The sequence below is a fragment of the Chrysoperla carnea genome, chromosome 2 (assembly GCF_905475395.1).
Source record: "Chrysoperla carnea chromosome 2, inChrCarn1.1, whole genome shotgun sequence".
NCBI lineage: Eukaryota > Metazoa > Arthropoda > Insecta > Neuroptera > Chrysopidae > Chrysoperla > Chrysoperla carnea.
The window spans coordinates 87,116,232-87,133,997 of NC_058338.1; the positions used below are offsets into that span (position 1 = coordinate 87,116,232).

Below are 17,766 nucleotides of genomic sequence, written 5' to 3' on the forward strand. Positions count from 1 at the left end.
CTGACATCTTAACAGGGAAGAATATATTTCGTTATCGTGAGTGATGGTTTCTCTTAAATTTGGAAAATAGATTTAAAAACTAAAAAAATTATCGCTTCTGGATTACACATTACAAAATAATATTCTTTCGTAATTGTAAAACTCAATGTTATATCAAAGAAAAAAGCGTAGAGTGGTCGATTGAAGTTACGAGAATGAATGTAGATAGTACAATTTATAACATTGAATTAAAAACACAATTTAAATTATTTTGTACTTTTAAGGTTGCATGTTAATAAAATAAAGAGTGTTTTCTCGAATCTTATACTTAAAATAAGTGTTTTATTTTTAAAACCAAGGATTACAGAATACAGACTTAAATTCATCGCTTACAAAAACGAAACATATGTCTTCCCGTAACCTCCACCATTTAAGATTCCATTTTGTAACGTTTTCGAATTCCGTTAAAGTTAATTAACGCACCGTCGGTTCTCGATACATTTGTATAATTTCAGATCTTTCAAATAGCCGTAGTGTTAATCACAAGAACAAAGATAGTATTAATTAAGTAAGCGCTTGTGATTACTTAGGAATAAATTGAAGGAATAGTGGATAATCCTGATGTCGAATTGACCATATTACCCATAAAAATATAGACTTAATACCATGAAAAAATTTGAGAGTGAAATTAAAATTGATTAAAAAACGAAGAAGCTATAAGCAACCAAAGATTGCATTCAAAAGCTGTCCATCTCCTTTTAGCAAAACAAATTTTTATATGTAATCTCTATGGCGATAACCGCGTATGATGTCACTGGTGGGTATCATCCTCTTGATTTAATTAGGAACTTAAAACGTTCATATCTTGCATACTAGTAATGATTTTTAAAAACCAATTTCACTTTTCTGCACGTCCAGTGAGAATTCTTCACCTTAGGTGATTAAAAAAAAATTTAGTCCGATACCTTATTTTTGCACACAGAAATAAAAATTATAATTTCTCTATAGAGTTTAATGAACTATTTCTGCACTATCAATTATTCACCTAATAAATTGTGAAAGTTATAAAACAATGTATAGTAGGTGTTAAACTAATTGTTAAAATCGTCACCTATCTAAAATACTATTAGTCATTAATTAAAGAATAAATTATTATTTTATTTTTCACTTTTCATAATTTATTATCAATTTTTAATCAAAATTAAATAGAAAAAGTTTATTTTGTATTTTATTTACTTGAAAACGTGTGTGAGTGTTTACTGTAATCCCACATGTAATGATATTTAATTTACTATAATACATCTATACATCTATCGTATTGATAGTATATTTACAAACATAAATAAATATTGACACTAATATTACTTGTATATTTGATTAATGAACGATCAATAAAATTATTATTTTATCATTTTAAATAAATTACATATTTAGCTATAAGTATTTGTTACTTCCTATTTTAAAATCCGTAGGTATTTTTATAATTTAATAGCTGTTAACTACCCACTTTGCTGGCCATCATCCCTACTTTCACCCCCATCCACCATATCCCCTTGCGAAGGGGTTACAGTTTTGTAATTTACACGTCATGCTTTTTTATTTGATACCCCACTTGGGTATATTTGAAAATATTCGATTATTCATTTTCTCGCATCACCATTCCACTCCCCGAAGGTTAAAAATAGATAAAAACAATCTTTGAAGCTGGTCGTATATCTTGCCAATATTTGAGTTTAATCATGGCATAACTTTTTAAGATTTTGAAGCACATCCCTTTCAACCCCTTTCCCTACTATATTATGCATTTATTATACATAAAAACCTAAATTATAAATCACTCTATCTATTAGAAAAAACGGCATCCAAATTCGTTGCGTAGTCCTAAAGATCTAAGCATACATAGGGATTAAGGACAGCCAGCGGGAAGTGACTTTTTTTATACTATGTATTGATTTTAATTTTCCAACCAAAATTGAAACTTTACTAATATGCCAGTCAAATTCTACATTAAAATTGAACGCGATCTAGAACTGCTTCTTAGGTATGTTATTTGGACTCCTCAGGGGAGTGTAAATAACGTTTTGCAAGCAAAAAAAAAAGTTGCGCTATTTGTAGAAAAACTTTTTTTTTTTTTGCTTACAAAGCGTAGTTTTACACTTCCATAAGGGGTCCAAATAACATTCCATAAAAGCAACTTTACATCCCGTTTTGTGATTTTAATGTAAAATATTACTCGCATATGTATACATTTATAAGCATTTTGTTATCAACTCGTTGATAAGAGAGTTTACGCATATTCAATGCATTTAAGTTTAAATAATTTCATTCATTAAATTTTACTAAATTAATTAAAAAATCATTTCTGTTACTAAAAAGATTTCTGATAACGCGAACTTTGATAAATGTGAGTGTAATTTTAAGACAATAATTTAGCTTGACTTAATTACATACTTGACTTAATTTGTTTTAATATTATCTATCTCATTCTGTTTGAAGTGTTTCGATACCAAAACGAAAGTGTTACCAAGAAACTAAAATTTTGTGTGTCAATTAATGAGTATTGAGTACGCCTTCTGTAAATATTTCAAATAAATAAATTATTAAAAACAGCTTTTTCAAATGGTGGTATTCGCTCCGTGCGTGAGTTTCGTTTCCATAGTAACAATACACTACTTTGATTATAGAATTGTATGGATGCTTACATTGAAAATTTAATATTATTGTCTCACAAATTTAAAAAAAATAATTATGATAATTTACATTTGAAAAATAATATTTAGTAATATCCGCCCCCTTTAACGGCAAAATTTTTCACTAGAAGCGCTGGCATCGATTTTATTGTCCCTACCATAACTACGCACACAACGAATAGGAAGAAGTGGTAATAAATGTTGGTTTTTTTAGTCAATGAGTACTTTTAAAAATGTTTTAACATTTATATAAAAAACTGTTATCATTATTCCTCAAGTTTAAAAACACTCAATTAATTGATAAATAAAATTTCAAATCATTTGGATATTTTCATTTTTTTGGTATCGAAATACCTTACAATTTTGTCGATGTGCTTAAATCACTTTTTATATTTGTGAACTATTATGAAATTTTGATATTTATAGGTAATTTTACTTTAGCTTTTTATATTGAATTGACTAAACGTATAAATGATTGTTTGTAAAGTCATTTTCATTTTAATTAACATACAAACATATTTATATACGTAAGTATATTTATTCTAACAACGAACAGACATGCATATATTTATTATACCTGTCGAATGAGTAAACACTTGATGTGTTGTTATCGCACGTTGATATGAATGGCGCCCCGTTATATTTGTATACGATAAATATAAATAATTCGCATACCTTTACCTAACATTTACTTATTTGAATAATTAACATTAACATTACTATCGTTCAGCAATAATTTTCAAAGAATACAAATATGTGATTTCATTATCACAGTTTAATAATTTTTATAAAAATTTGAAATGTAACGAAGGCGCAGTAAAAATCCTGCGCAATTGGAGCCTAGGTGCATATATTCTCAAAATACAGTCAAAAGAGTTTAGGGTATGGAATCCTAAACTTGCGCTTGAAATGTATCTAAGAACACTTTCCATTAAAATACCATTTTCCTAAGAACCTTCTCCAAACTGAAACGATTTTGAGGATCATCCCCTATATTTTAGTCGTTCCGGGTATGGAACCCTAAACTCGCACTTGAAACATAGATAAGAACACTTTCCATTAAACTACCTTTCAAACGAAACAAAAATCAAAATCGGTTCATCCATTTAAGGCGCTACCATGCCACAGACAGGCAGACACACATAGAACACCTCTTTGTTAGTTTTTTTGGTTCAGGAGTTAAAAATAGGACTTCATATATACGATTTCAGACACTTTCTTAGAAAGTACTCGACAAATCTTGAAATTTACTCTGAATTTTTTGTACTGTTAAGGCCATACTTACTAAGTATGAGAAAATTCTAAAAAATCTACAAAAATAAGTTGTCTCCAATTTGGGTGAAACTCATTATATAATGTATTTTCTTTTTAACTAAAAAATACTACAAATTTTTCCATGATTGTCAGTATAATTTCTTAGATATTCAAAAAATGTTAATTGGTAAACGATTTTTTAGATCGATTTCAAACAATTTCTTAATAAATGACTGGATTTTCGTGATTTTACTGAATAAATCACATAAAACCGTGCCAAACAATTCACGTAAAAGCAATTTCGTAAAACTCTAACTAAAAGTTTTTCTTTGATTTCAATCAAACACAATTTTAAGTGTAATTGATCACGAAAAATAAACGGCATTTACATACTAAAATTTTCCAATTTACAATATATTCGAACTTTTTTGTTTACTTTTACATTTAAATCGAATTATTTTAAAGTTAAAAAATACACATTCCAAACCATAGACCTCTGACTATAAGGGAAATTAAGCTGACTATCAGGAATATAAGGAGCAACAACATTCTAGTAATAAAATATAATGATTTCACAAAATGTTAGTAAATTATTTTTGATATCAGTCCCATTTGTAAACATATTTAAGTAACATATTTATTTCACGTTTTATAACAATAATATTTATTTATTTGTACTCAAATGATTATATTCACGTAGGTATATTGTAATAATTTATGCGTACCACCTAGAATCCATATAAAGTGAGTCATCATCACATAACATTGAAGTTGATGTTTAAGTTGACATAGACTTTAATATTATGTGTTATTAATATTCAATTAATATTTTTTTGTTAGTTCAGCAGATTTCAATAACAATAAAAAAAAGTATAAAAACAAATTTACTACTCTGAAATAATATTAATAATAAGAATTTTTATTTATTTTTGAATTTTCAATTTTTAATTTTATATTTCATGTCAATAGAATTAGTTTCATTAAGTAATTTAAACCTAAGACAGTTTGTTCAATCCTAAAATGGGTTTTCTTAGGAATTCAATAAAATTGAAATATATGATTAATAAGAGTATTCTGTATTTAAGGTAGTACCAGCATGAAATCACTTTTCGACAGATTTGGCCGAATTTTTTTTCTCGGGTTTATAATAGCTTTATTTATGAATTCCTAAAATTTCATAATTTTTGACCGTTTAGATCGCGAGATATTTAAAGACAAAGTTCGCGATTTTGAGGGTCATGTCCCATTTAAAGCATGTAAAATGTCCGGTCTCTCTCCTATTTTTTATGATATTATTATATATGGAAGAAAAAGTAGAAAAAAATGTTTATACAATACAATTCTAAAAAAAAAATTAGAAATTAATTTTCACTTTCGAGATATTAATTTTGACGTAAATTGACCGAAATTGGGACGATGGCATAATTATTTCCCATTTTAAACGGTCAAAATTTCTGAAACTTTGGGAATTAATAGTAAGCATTATTAAATTCTTAAATTTAATTTTTCGTTAAATTCTGTCGAAAAAAAAATTGTACCATTGCTTTAACATAGAAACTGCAAATACCATGCTGGAACATCCTTAAATAAAAACAAGTGAAAACAAACAATTTACTTGTTGAAAATTGAGTTAACTGTTGAAAAACCATGTAAAGACAGTGTTGATAAGGCAATCGTTTGTTTCTTTATGTATGTAAGTAAAGGAAGATATCCACTCTTATGCACAAAGTAATAAAAGTATGTTTCTTCTCACTTCCACAGTGGATATAGTAATAAACAATCACATACATAATATATGTAACTTATACATTTAAAAAATGTACAATAGGTACTATATACATACAATAAACATAATTTTCATCCTCACGGGTAAACAGTGATGTTTACGAAAGAATGTTTCAAACAAAAGTCGTTTATTTTTGTTATAAGGAACACTTTTCATATTTAAATTTTTGCTCTATTTCTAATAGTTTACAAGATGGAACCAATACCCAAGACCCAATGACGGAACCAAGACCCAATTGAACTATGTTGTTCATTTACGAACTTTGCCTCAATTGTTCTTGAGTTATCGTGTCGACAGACAGACAACCGAAAATGGACTAATTATTTGATTGTATGAACATCTATAACAAAATTTTGTTGGTAGGATCAATATTTTTAAGCGTTTCAAACTTGGGACCAAACTTGGAAAAATAGATACTTTTTTATATATCTCGAAAACTGTTTTTACATTTTTTTCAAATAACAGCGTATTGCAACATTTTTAATTTATGACCAATTTTTTTGAACCAAGAAAACGTTTCTTGTCTTATATATTGAAAAGCCTTTTAGCAAAACAAAAACTTATTAGTTTTCAGTTGTGTGTATGTATAGATACAATGTCTTAGTATTGTACACTGATGTCTCAAATAGTGCATGAATACTAGAACATGTAACGTGCTTTTTACTATATCGATCCGAGTGCGATTTTCTAAAAAGAAAGAAAAGTAAATTACAAATTTTAAAATCGGGTATCATAAGGAATTTTGATAAATGAATAGATCCAAAGTATATGAAAACTTCTATATATTAGTATTAATTTCACGACTGAGTAATTCAGTTTGTATATTGCGATTATTTATTTGTTGTTTTTACGTAGGTAAATAAAACAATCAGAAACATTTATGAAACAAATATGAATCATACGTGTAATATAAAAACAATACACATGTATAAAAAAACATAATATACGTACAACTACTATACTCAAACTGATAAAGAACGAAAGACGGCGTATTGTTTTGTGAGTTGTTGATTTTTTTTTGTATTCAGTCCAAAAATAAATAATAACAAAACAAAATATGATAGTCTGTGAGCTATCATATTATAAATGTGAAAGTAAGGATCTTTGTTTGTTTGTTTGTCACGCTTTAACGCAAAAACTAGCGAATGGTTTTTAATGAAACTGTACTGCAATATAGCTCATACATTAGAATAACACATGAGCTATAATTTATAGATATATAAAAAAAGAAAAATTAAATTTAATCTGAAAATTACTATTTTAAAGATTTCTGTAAAAATTTATAATAGTAAATGTCAAACAATTCAGAGCCACCTTTTCGAGTATACTCAATGAATTATGATTATTTTACAATTTAAAAAATTGAAAGCTATGCATATCTCTTAGATGCGTAAAACAATCCCTTCAAGTGTTATGGAAGGGGGATAAGTAAGATTAAGAGATGTGGAGGCTATAAAGCGGTGGTTTTTAATTTTAAGCCCAGTGAAGCGGGTGGGTATCAAGCTAGTATTAAAATAAAATGCTTTCTTCGGATTTTTCAGGAATTTCAGAAAAACTTTTTATTGCTTCTGGATGCATAAATACTTTTATATGTCAACCATGACAAGAAATTGAATGGAAATTTTATTCTAGAAGTCTTAAACGTTGAACATCCCGACTACAAATTTTAATGTAAGACCTATTGGGGCCCCATTGCGATCTCCCCATATGCCACGCAAAGCCTTTCCCGGCCCTAATTGGGCAATTCCACCGAGTGTATACCGATGAAGAAATTTCCGACGAGTGGGTTTCCCAATTCGGATCCTAAAGGGAAATGTAATGCAGATACATACTTGCAATTAAATCCACCAGCTCCAAATAATCAGTAAATAACCTACTCCACTTTCGTGGCACTTTCCTCCCACATTTACTGTTGTTCCTACGTGGCACTTTCCGCCCCTCTTACTGTTACTCACTTTGATCTAGAGCATATATTATTCAACTTGACTTTGTATTTGTGGCTGAGACGAGGCTAGAATTGGAGACCATCGGATTGCGAGTCTAAGATGTTAACCATTACATGATACCCAAGTACTTTCTAGTCGGTATCACAAAAACAGGTTCCTTTTTCTTCTATTTTTTCCTTCAATCCGTATGTTAAGTATATACGAAAACATGTTTGACATTTCACAATATTGTGATCAAATACTACAAGTTTATAATCAAAGTCATTTAGTGGTATCTGCAAGTTGATTGGTAGACTCTTAGACTACACAATACGTACATATAATTGAAGACTCGTTCTAAAAGTATTCTTTAAAAAAAAGTTATTTTATTTTGTGTAGGAAAAACATTAGCAATAAAAAAAACAGTAAAAGAGAAAAAAAAAATACAAAACAGATTTAACCTTGGAATTATAGAAATATCTTTGGATATGCGTGTTTTGAGGTTCTTTCTATTGTGTTATTGTGAATATGCGACGCTAGACGGTGATATTCACAGAAATTTTTTTGTCGTTTTATATTTGTGATATATATTTTTGGTACAGTTTTTATAATCAATAAAATAATAGTTTGATACAATCTTTAGGTCCGTAGACATATAAAACTATACAGTTTTAGGAATTACTATTTTGTGGTAGTAAAGATCGATGTCGGAATGTTTTCTAAAAATTTTGTGAACCCTAATTAAAGTTGGGAAAATGGATGAACATGGCTGAATATTGAAGAAAATTTAAGAAACTTAATTGTTTTAATGAATTTTAAACTCGTGTAAGCGAAGATAGAAAAAAAACTCATCATGATCGTTTAAGAATTGCGATTTGTAATATGTAAACCTACGACCACTTAAATTGAGACAGAGAGAAGGTGTTTCAAAAGCAATTTGAAATTATAATAAATATTTCAGAGAATTGGAAAATGATTTTGTTTAATTCCAATTATAAATCCTATGAATTGTTCTCCAAAAAAAAAAAAATTTTAGTACATTTTATATCTTTAAAATGATTTTGTCCCATCTTTTGTCCTGTAATATTAATTTCTTAGGTTTCGTTTAAAATACAACTTAAAATACAAATATTTTGCAAATCAAAGTGGCGGTATTATCAGTCACAATGATTGTTAAATAAAAAGGTTCTTTATTTTACCATTTTCCGATGGTTTGTTTTGTGTAATTTGTCTCCAGATACAATTTAAAATCATAAATCCTGCATAGAGGAAGATATTCGGAAATTTAACATCACTCTCGAAAAGAACTTCTTGTTCCATGTAGTGTCAATCACATTTGCATTTTGTTCAATAGATCATATATCATAAAATTTATGAGCACATTGTTTATTACAAAACTAAAACCATTAACATAAAAGTATTCATAATACGACGCAAAATGAAGCGAATTTTGTATAAAGTAAAAAAAACAAGTTGGTTTTATTCTGTATCAGACTATTCTCCAAAGAGACCGAAATTCATAATACAAATATTTCAAATTCCAAAATAGCTACACAATTCAATGAAATATTTATTATATAAGCATTTTTTTTTTGCTTCCTGATCCCAAATGAATTCTCACATACATTATTTTCGTAATTTCTTTTTCTTTACATATTTATTCGTAGATACATTTAACATAAAGAAATACTCTAAGGTCATGACACACAACCTTCCATTGTGTAAGGTTAAATATTATGTTTATTAAGTTTTATCAGACTAAACCCATCAAAACCTTTTATATTATTTTCTAAAAATTGCATGTTTCAGATTTCATACCCACGTTCAAATTTTTCATTGTCAAAAATTTTATTTGTGTAATAATTTATATTAGTCACTGATGTCAAGATCATTTTATGAAAAAATGTACCCACATTTAACAAAAATTCTGCATTTATTTCATTATTAGCTTGGCGAGAGTTGATTGTAGGATTGGAGGTCCTGGAATGGGAAGCTCCTAAATTGTAATTTCTCGGTTAGTACTTGTAATTACAAGTTTCGTTTTTCCTCTTTCTATACCTCCTTGTTTTGCCTTGCTGGTAGAACAAGGAGGTCTGAGAAGAAGACCCGTCTGCACATACTTTTGATAAATGAATCCCTAAGAATTTTTGTGTGGTTTAATAATGCTCAGACTAAAACTTTATATTCCACGTAAATTCTCGTAAGTGAGGCGTTACCTTTTAGGGCTAAGAAACTACGTAACGAACTTAAAATTTTCGTGCCTTTCCGATGTCAATACGCTAAAACTTTCCTGAAATTTTCAGGAGCGTAAGACGATAGACATTGTGCTGATTATTGTACGAAATGGTTTGTTACTGCGTTTGTGGCTCAATCAAAAATTTTCCGGTTGTCATCTAAGTGAGAGTTTTCCTAGAAGAGAACTCACTTGAATTTTCCTAGAAGGAATAATCAAATATAAAAACCCCCGACAACTTTTTCGGGTACGGAACCCTATACTCGTATTTGAAACATAGCTAAGAACATTCTCCATTAAATTAACTTTCAAACAAATCCAAAAAAATCACAATTGGTTCATTCGTTTAGGCGCTACGATGCCGCAGACACACATATAGCGGTCAAACTTAAAATATAAAACCGAAATACCACTCTCTTGACTCACTCATCAAGATATTCCCAAAACTATACATCAATTGACCTCAAGTTTAGCATAGTTAATCATTTTGCAATGATGACGCTCACTAAAAACCCCTTTTTTATATTTAACTACAAAAAGGACTAAGGCAGCAAGTCTCTCGTACTGTATTTTATTTTCACAAATATTAGAATTACGTACCAAAATTTAAACCTTTGAAATTTGGAACTAAAGATGAGATAAGTGAGGGCAATCGATGTGGGCGAATAACTGCTAGTATACCTATTACAGAAACGAATTCTTATAAATTTTAAAGTGACCTGAAATGGAAAAAAACATGAAATATGCATCAAGAAAAAATAGGTTAAACAAAAATTTATATTCAAATTGAAAATAAGCATTAAAATAAAAAGTTCCTTATTCCACACATTTCTTGAAAATAAAACCATATGCATGTTTTCAAACTAAAAAATCTATTTTTATTAAAAAATATAACATATTTTTATTAGTTTAGTATACTTTAGAGATTTGAACATAAAAGTTTATAAAATATTTCAAAAAACCGTTCCCACTGTTGTTTAACAAAAAATAAAAATGAACCAATATTATTATATGTTTATGTATATTGTTTTAAATACCACACGTGAATCATTTTAATGTGATTTTGAAGAAAATAATTTTTAGTATAACATTCATTACTGCAGTTATCTTGACTATGAAATGTATAACATGATAAAATACCATGAAGTAAACATATGCGTTCTTTACATCAATCAATCAGCGATTTATATCCGATTTAAAAAAGAATTTTTAATGCAGTAGAGTTTAGTTTAGTTTATATTTTATTTAGAATGTAGTGAACTTGGGAGCGCCAAGGCAATTTTAGATAAATGATTTGTTTTTTTTTTTTTTTTTTGTTTTTTAAAAGGTTGGATTAAGTCTAAATCAATTTTGAATAGTGTGAGGGGGGGGGTGATTATTTAAATAAATAAATGGCTTTAAATATTTATCATTGGTTGTTTGGAAAATCGGTAGATGGATGATATGTTTTCATAGATTTCTCCAAAACTAGTCGGTGGAAATTAAAAAAAAAAATTTTTTAATTAATGTTAAAACCTTAATAAATTATGATTTTCACTCAAATTTAAACAAAGTAAAATTTTGATTTTTTCGAATTTTTCAAAAGGGGTCGTACCCCTTAAAAAAATCGTAAAAATTCGAAAAAAATTATTTGTCTCCTATTTGGAACCGTGCAAAAACAAAATTATTTAAATTAAAGTTAAAACCTTAATAAATTATGATTTTCACTTAAATTCAAAACAAACAAAAAATTTCGATTTTTTTCAATTTTCCCTTGTTACCTACATTTATGTAGTTATAACGAAATTCATCATTTAAGTTGAAGAAAAGGTACAAATTATTTCAACCACAAACTTGCCTTGATATTCGTACTACCTCAAGTGACTAAACAGAGACTTTTAGATTTAAAGTAAACCTAGACTACTTTATGGTGTCGGTGCAGGACAGTAAAGGAAGTTTTTACTTTTTTGTTTTTGTATAAATCTACTGTTATAAAAAAATTATACGATTGTTGTATGTGCGTACATTACCACTATGTTTAAATAATAAAAACATTTCTCAATAGTCAATTCACGTTTTTATCTAATTGTTAATAAGAATTTTAGTTGTCAAACGTGATTTATTCGCTTATGATAACAATCAATATTTTATGAATACAATACTATAAATTTCAATCAATCTGTCTACATGCGTATACAGTTTGATTATAGATCAAATGTTTTATACAATTTATAAATTCAATCAGCTTCATATCATCGGAATGAAAAAGCAAACTAACAATATATTTAGAACAGCAGAACTTCGAGAATGAAGAATTTGCACGAATTAAATGACTTCTGATTCTATTAGCTCAGTTGGTTAAGGCGTAACCAATTCCGTCCTTGGTATGCATAGGGTAGCGGAGTCGATTCCCGCCGTCGCAACAAAATTAATTTATTTAATAGTTGTGATGGGCTGGTGTAGTGCATGATGATATATACATGAAGTAGGTGCTCTGAAATTGAGGAGCTGATCATTGAAATTATTAGCGGAAAGGTGGTAATGCACATATTTGGTATCACAATGGGCTCCATAGACTAAGTGTGTCCTTCGTGAATAGCCAATATAACCTAACCTAACCTAAATGGTCTGTGTTATGACCATCTTTCAGTTAAAATTGGTGCTGACCTGAAACCTACCTCAGTTGAAATACAAAATATTAACTATTTGCGAATTGACCCTCAGCAGATAAGTGCGAGCCAGTAGTTTAATCAAGTAAGTTGTTTTTTTTAAAACCTAGGTTCCCATAATTAGTTTCTACTGTATATAGATAATACTTTAAAAGAATCAATAAAAAAGATCGAAAGGTGATGTGGGGTACCCGGTAGAAACTATAGTAACTTCCAACAATGCTGTTTAAATGTTTAAATGCGTTGTCTAATAAAAATAAGCCTACTCTTTTAATAGTCTAGTCATTCCATTCCAGACGACTGACTGCTGTATTTTCCAGGTTTAATCGTGCTTATGCCTGCCATATTAACTACTTGACGTCATTGATTATTATTTTCATCATATCCTTCACCCAATTAGAAATCGATTTGGAAGCAGTATATCCACAGGCAAAATTATTCAAACTTTTAAGCCCGCATTACTTGATAGTAGTTTAAAAATTGAATTATTATATGAATTCTACTATTATTAAAGAAAACACACGATATGCAATTCTTCGTAATATTTTTTTTAAATGAATTTTAGTTTCTATGATTCTTCGTTGACGACGCGACACCTGAATAGTGCATACACACATAGGTACACACTGAATTCCCCAGGTGACCATGAAACACATTTTAAAATGAATGAAGACTATCTTTATTTTTATTGAGATGAAAACTATTTTTATTACTACGCAATATTATTTAAATTTAAATGAATAAACAACAACATATATTTAAATTAGCTTGTTTATATGTGTTTGTGAATCATATGTGCGAGCCTGTGTAGTAGCATGTAGACACTCTGATTTATTATAATGAAAGCATATGTTTGTACGTGGAATGCTCATTGTTTTCGTTATATAACGTTTAAAGAGGCAAAATTTGGGGAATAAGATGGAAAAGAAAATATTAGTCGCACGAAGTCTGACGATGGCCTGATTTTTGATCAAGTATTCACCTAATTTACTCCAGTGTAGTTATGGACTGAACAAGCCATATCTTCAAACCCATTTATGTCAAAGAACACGCTATGATAGAAAAAAAGTTGTTTGTGTTCAAAAATTTCTATCTTTCGTAGCGTGTACTTTGAAATAAATGGGTTTGAAGAAAAGTCCAACGACACCAAAATAATGAAATTTTGATGAATGACAAAATAAGTCATTTTTCAAGATGGTTGCAAAAGGGTTAATTTCACGATTTCGCAAAATCAGATTTAAGGTCTCCAAACAACCCCCTATTGAATGAATGAATAAAAAACCTATTGTAACAAACTTTTGAGCTACCTCTCTTCGATTTACGTTAACTCCACTGGATTAATTGTCTCGTGCTCCGCAAGATAATGACTTTCAATGTCTCTCTACTAGTTATGAGCAAAATGACTATTGCTCTTGCAGCCTTGGAAGACCAATCTAAGAAGACCAAGACTACCAATCAAAAATAACAGTTTTGATTGGAATGAGGTTAAAATTTGTGTGTAATCCCCTTGCTTTTCATGATGCAATTTAGAATTGGAATTAAGGAATAGGATTCAACTTAGGAAAAATGATTAAAATTGGCAGAAAGATTGTTATAAGGTAGTACCAGCATGAAATCACTTTTCGACAGATTTGGCCGAATTTTTTTTCTCGGGTTTATAATAGCTTTATTTATGAATTCCTAAAATTTCATAATTTTTGACCGTTTAGATCGCGAGATATTTAAAGACAAAGTTCGCGATTTTGAGGGTCATGTCCCATTTAAAGCATGTAAAATGTCCGGTCTCTCCAACTATTTTTTATGATATTATTATATATTGAAGAAAAAGTAGAAAAAAATGTTTATACAATAAAATTCTAAAAAAAAAATTTAGAAATTAATTTTCACTTTCGAGATATTAATTTTGGCGTAAATTGATCGAAATTGGGACGTTGGCATAATTATTTCCCATTTTAAACGGTCAAAATTTCTGAAACTTTGGGAATTAATAGTAAGCATTATTAAATTCTTAAATTTAATTTTTCGTTAAATTCTGTCGAAAAAAAAATTGTACCATTGCTTTAACATAGAAACTGCAAATACCATGCTGGAAATACCATAAGTACTTCATTATTTTAGAAGCGTCTTGTCGATTGAAGAATGAAAGAGATATCGTGAGGCACATTAATATTTCAATCAAAGTTTGTATGTACAGTCAAAATTTATGGAAAGTACTTGACCTTGAAGTTCAAATAAATAGTTTTTCACGTCCCATATATTCATCTTAAAACTACTCTATACTTTGATAAGAACAATAATATTGAGACCATGACGTTTATTTATTATTCCAAATGTTTTCATTTAAAAAAATTGTAATTTACATCCAAAAGCTTATCACGTGTAAAATTAATTTCCTTGTTTGATTAAATATTTCTTACCGATCTAAAAACTTTCATTTTTATCATTTTTATATGTATGCAATGTTGAAAGTAAGATTACTTTTTATTCAATTGATAGATTTTACTTTCTCGAGATTTTTATAATTAATGAAATGTTTAAACAGGATTTTCTGTATTCGTTGAAAGAGCACAAAAATTTATTTTCTCGAAAATATTATTCGATACCATTTTGTAAACAGAAAAACTACAATTTTTTAATATACAAAAAACTTGTAATATACAAAAAACGTTCGAAAAAGTATAGAAGTGCGGACATAGGCTTAACGATAATTATTTTTAGATAATTTTAATTACATCCGACATTTACTTTTATTATTATTACATAAATAATTCATATTTTTAATAATAATGCATTATTACTGGGTTACAAATTAAAATTATTTAGAACACGATCATCATTCTTTAATTAATTAATTTTTTAACATTCCGTACCAACTATTAACTATTTAAAGTAATTTAATAGAAATTGTTTTATTTCAAACTCTCTTAAGGTCTGCCTATTCGCTCCACTGGAATATGCCTACTTCTGAGAAGTTAGAAATATCTTTCAGAAAGATAGCTTATCACAAGTACCACTTAAGGCACATACACTGTCTATTGCGATTTTTTCAATTTTGAATATCCTGTTATCGACATATTTTCATTAAAAATGACCTAGAATGATCCTTGACAATTGATTTCTTCATTTCAATATTTATTCATTCCTTTTCGATGTATTTATTGTACGAAACATATCAAAATAATATGATAAGGAACCTCATGGAAAACCGTAGAAAATTCTAGTTAAGATAGCTTCTTTAGTGATTATCTTACATATTTCTATATTATCAATTGCTTTCTTACCTCAAATTTGACAGAATTAGTTAATCGTGAGTCGAAGACATAGCACCTACCTACCTTCATTATGGACCCCTCTAGCCTTGGCTGCTTGCGAGTTTCAAAATCATAAGTTTCAACCATTTTATTCTGACTTGAAATTTTCTATTTCAAGTTTTCCATTTCCTACCAATTCGTTAGAAACCAATTCAGTGATAACTATATCATTTAAAACCATACTTTTTGGGATTCATTTCATCCAAATTTGGAAGGAAATTAAATAAAAAATTGATTTAAATTACTAAATGAAATAATAATTTTTCTTGCATAATACATTTTATTTACACGATTCTCATACGAAACATATAATTTTTATGGTAACAAATCAAGTTTTGTATATCTAAATGTATCAATGCTAAGTTTGGCAGTAAAAAAAAAGTAAATAAACAGTTTATACTTATATGTAGGGGTTTTGTACTTATAAAAAAATACGGTCTAGGGCCAATTATAGTATTTGATAGTTATTTAATCTGGAAATTCGATAGATTATCACCAAAATTGTGCCTAATGGAAAATTAAAAAAAAAGTTCTTTCCCACAGTTGAAAGAACAAGAGAAAATTGGTCGTTGGTTGATGGATACTCTTCTTTTTTCTTGACTATGGGATAAAATAGTTTTTGCATTTTTCATTTAATTATGGACCTTAAGACACAAAGACTTCGATAAAAAAAAAACTATTAAATAGGAAATAGGATTAAATTAAAATACTTGGGTGGTTAAGAGGACTAATTTCTATGATGCTATTGATAACCATGCACCTCTGAAGTTTCCAAACATTTTGAAATAGTTGTCAAATACTGTACATGGTCTTTGACTTATTATTATTTATAAATAAACAAACATGTTAATGAATGCGAATTCGAGAGAGAAAGTTGATTTAATGGTAAAAACGTAATAATAATATTTTATAATTCCGTACATAGTCTGTTAACAACAGTGCAAGTATTAATTTTATTTATACTGTATTTTTAATTAAATTAACATTACACAATAAATATAATTTCTTATTATTTAGATTTCTTTTTAGATTTTATTATTGATATTATCATGCTTGAGATTATGTAAGTCTTATTATCAGTAGAATTCAATTTTATTTTCATTTTACATTGATCAAAGTACAAAGGACGACTTACACAAAACAAGCTGTTTTTTGATCCAAGTTTGTTTTTCTAAAGAAACACTAAAACGCTTCTGCATATGAGCTTATAAATCGTAGGCAGTTACCTGTGATATGAAATTTTCGTTTTATCTACACTAACCGAACATAGGGGTGCAATAATAAGGAATAATCTTATATCGAATTGGCCATATTACCCATAAAAATGTAAAATTAGATTTGAGACCATGACAAAATTTAAAAGTGAAATTAAAATTGATTAAAAAACGGAGGAGCTATAAGCAATCAAAGATTGCATTTAAAAGTTTCCCATCTTCTTTTAGCAAAACAAAGTTTTATAAGTAATCTCTAGGGCGAAATATGTCTCTATTTTCCTCCTTGTTTAATCAAGAATTTTAAACGTTCATATCTTGCATACTAGTAAAACATTTTCAAAACCAACACAGAATTAAAATAAAGGACAGCTGTTTCACATCGCATTTGAAAATCTCTTATTTCAGTCCTTAATATTTCGTAAACGATAAAGAATTTCGATAGTTTGTTTAAATTTTTAATCTCCTTCCAAAAGCCGAACTTCGGGTTCTTAAACTCTTGAATATATTCATATATTTAATATACATATTGAAGTAACGAATAAAATAAACATTTGCTCTTTTCATCAAATATATTATAGAATGGGAATTCTTCTTCAAAAACTAAAAATCGGGAGCACTTTATCTGCAGCTTTAGCCTTAAGAGAGAATTTCATAAAAGATGAATCCTACCATTCGAAAGAGCATTCCCAAAAGCCTACAACAACTAGGTACAACAAAATAAATTCA

The 17,766-nt window shown here is 28.4% G+C and overlaps 1 protein-coding gene and 1 long non-coding RNA gene across 2 annotated transcripts in view; both read left to right on the top strand.

Annotated features, from left to right (window-relative positions):
• Positions 1-17,766, top strand: part of LOC123293010 (ras-GEF domain-containing family member 1B-like) — a 147,360-nt gene that overhangs the window by 43,636 nt on the left and 85,958 nt on the right. The window lies entirely within an intron of this gene.
• LOC123293311 lies at positions 3,546-10,181 on the top strand. Its single transcript, XR_006535010.1, has 3 exons — positions 3,546-3,580; positions 5,138-5,142; positions 10,148-10,181. It is a non-coding gene; the product is annotated as an uncharacterized LOC123293311 (long non-coding RNA).